This window comes from Podarcis gaigeae (assembly GCF_964106915.1).
Source record: "Podarcis gaigeae genome assembly, chromosome: 6".
Lineage (NCBI taxonomy): Eukaryota > Metazoa > Chordata > Lepidosauria > Squamata > Lacertidae > Podarcis > Podarcis gaigeae.
In genome coordinates, this window is record NC_139682.1 from 14,444,775 (window position 1) to 14,448,023 (window position 3,249).

Here is a 3,249-nt window from a genome sequence, read left to right on the forward strand (position 1 = left end):
CAATCCTGCGACCTTGAGATCAAGAGCCTTGTGTTCTGCCGACGGAGCTATCACTTGCTCAGACCAATGTACCATCTACCGGTAAATCAAATGTACCAAATTCTCACCAAAATTAACTATTTTTAAGAAGATGTCATCTATTATCAGAGTCTATTCCACTCATTCCCCCTACTCACCCTTTCAAAAATTATTCAGAATAAGATGGAGTGCGCCATGCAGGCAAAATAGCGCAGTGCAAATTGTGAAGCACAGTTTGGACCAAAGGGGGGACAAAATACAGCAAAATGGGTCAGATTGATAACAGGAATAGACGTCCTCAAACATTGGGTGATTCCAGTTCAAGGGTTAAGTGAATACCTGTAAAAGCTTTGATCTGGAAAGTCGCCTTTCAGCAGCTCTAGGATTATCGTTGTCATCTTTATTTATTTTTACGGTTCCCTTTGGATGTAAAAGGAGAAGCCCAACCGAACACCATATAAGCACAAACCTTTATTTCTAGTAGATGGTGCCCAAGTCCCAGTCGCTGTTGTCTCCCACCCACTTTGCTTTCTCCACAGTAGTTTACTATCACCGTCTCCTGGAATTGTTCATTGCAGGTGCCCTTTCCCTATGGCTTTTCAATTCCTGGTGTCTTAGTTGGTTCCAAGGCTGCCAACTTTTTAATGGGCAGAACTCTCTTATGCAACAAGCAGAAAGTCAGCAAGTTTTTAGCATGAAGTTGCTGGAGAAAGTTTCATTTCCTGAAGGTCTGTCTGCAATTGCAGCTGAATGGGCAGCCCAACTAAGATGGGGAGGGGAGAAACCATCCATTCAGTTTTACTCCTGTATCTCTCAAGGAACTACTATAAAAACATATACAGCCAAGATCTGTTCGAAGGGGAAATCTGGGCACGTGATGGGATGTGTCTCATTACAATCCATGAGATCCACCGAAGGCACTTAATGACACTGCCTATGCTAGTTTCAGACAGGAAGGGCATTCAGAGGAGAACCAGAAGCCATCTTCTGGTAAGGGAAGTCTCTTCTGCAGAGCCACAGTCCATGGTGAGCATCTTTTAGAAATATTGTGAACTCCTCACCCCATTATCATCATGACACAGAAAGACCTACTTGTTCGGGCTGGCCTTGGGTTATGTTTTAAAAGAATTCAGAAATTTCAGTGGATTTTAATCTGATAAAACATTATTCTAGTTTGCTGGATTTTCCTCCTTTTTTTGTTGTCTTGTGTTCAATTTTAATTTTGTGACCCATTCCGAAAAAATAATCTGCATGCGTATTTAGATATTTCTTTCTCCTATATCTAAAGTCTTAGTTCTAGAGAGGCAACTCTTGAGATAAGCCCTGGACCAAGATCTTTTATTTAAGGAATTTCACAGTATCAGTTGGATGATGGGCGATGGTTTGATGGCACACTTGTTTGCACGATGGATGCAGTCAAATAGATAAAGCAGCACGGTACACTAAGTAGAAACGAAAACAACAAAATTTTAAACTGTTGATAGTTCTCATATGAAGTCATATGCACAGATAATTGGGGTTGTTGTTTTTTTTCAGTTGGAACTCGCCGGAACTCAATTCCAACACCTCTCAAGTGGATGCCATTGCCATAAAAGAACAAGGGAGGTGTTTGTGGTGAGTTCCGGCACCTCTTTTCTGGAAAAATAGCACTGCATAATAACACAGGGAATGAAGAAATTATAAATGACTCAGTGAGCAAACTAAAGACTGGTATCCAGCTATGCCATGCCCAGCGTAAACACTGTATTTTGTGATTTTATATTGTGATTTTATGCTGTGAATCACCCTGAGACCTGTGGGTAAAGGGTGGTATATAAAATTAATAAATAATAACAACAACCATAACTCATTGAAATCAGTGGACCCATCATGATTAACGTATGTCAATTAATTTCATTGGATCTACTCTGAGAATGACTTGATCAGATACCAACCAACAGTCTAGTTCAAGGGTAGCCAACATGGTGTCTTCCATATGTTTTAGACTACAAATCCTATAAGCTCTTACCCTTGACCATGCTGTCTGAGAGTGTTGGCTCCCCCTAGTCTTGTTGGAAGTAAAGAATGAACTGGTAGCCTAAGAGGCTCGAGAACAAATTGACATTGGGAGAAAAGTCTAGAACACTTTGGCTGGTACATTAGATTCAGCGGATGAACTCAGCACCCGCTGTTCTCTTGTAATGCATTTGCTGATCCTTCCCTTTTGTGCTTGTTTGTTTCACTTGTATATTGACGGGGCAAGCCATCTAGTGACGCTTGACTCAAATTAAGTAAAAACTCCTCTTCACCCAGCCATCGGAGTGCTTTCCTGAACAAACACAAATCGAACACATCATTTCAACAGTGCCGGGAGCTCTTGACTTCAAGGCACACTTGAAACATGAAGGATTGAGTACTCTTGACGTGCATCTACTGTCTGAAAAGCTCCTTGACTTTTAATTAGTTTCTAATCCATCAGGTCACCTCCCCAAATGAGCTTCAGGGTCATCTCAGGATCTTACAAGTATGCACATGTACATTGTTTTTTAGCTGCTGGACCAAAGACTTACGAAAAGGACAATGGCTTAGGCCAATCTCTAAGATGGAAGGTTCTAGAAGTTCATCTCCCCACCCCCAATTGCTTTTGAGAAAGTCCAATTCTTAAAATGGCTTCAGGAAACACCACTCTTTCCCACAATAAGTATGTGGTACAGTGGTACCTTGGTTCCCGAATGGCTTAGTTGTTGAGCAAATCGCCGCAAACCCAGAAGTAAGTGTTCCTGTTTGCGAACATTTTGGGGAAGCCAAACATCTGGCTCGGCTTCCACGGCTTCCGATTGAGTGCAGGAAGCTCCTGCAGGCAATTGGAAGTTGCGCCTTGGTTTTTTAATGGTTTCAGGAGTTGAATGGACTCCCAAAACGAATTAAGTTTGAGAACCAAAGTACCACTGTATTTGGATATCACACACAAACACACATGTTTCCACTTGGAAACATGCATTTCCTAGGCATTCATTCATTCATGCATGCATGCATGCATGCATGTATTTTATTTGTATGCCACTTTTCCACACACACACACACACAAATCGTGCACAAAGCAGCTTACGACAACAGCAACAAAATTCAAACGAACACTATAAAAACCATTTCATAATAAAATAGCAACAGTTCCATAGTGATGTAGCAAAACAATAACACAGCAACAATTTCATAATAAATAGCAAAACAATAGGAAATATAATAATGTAC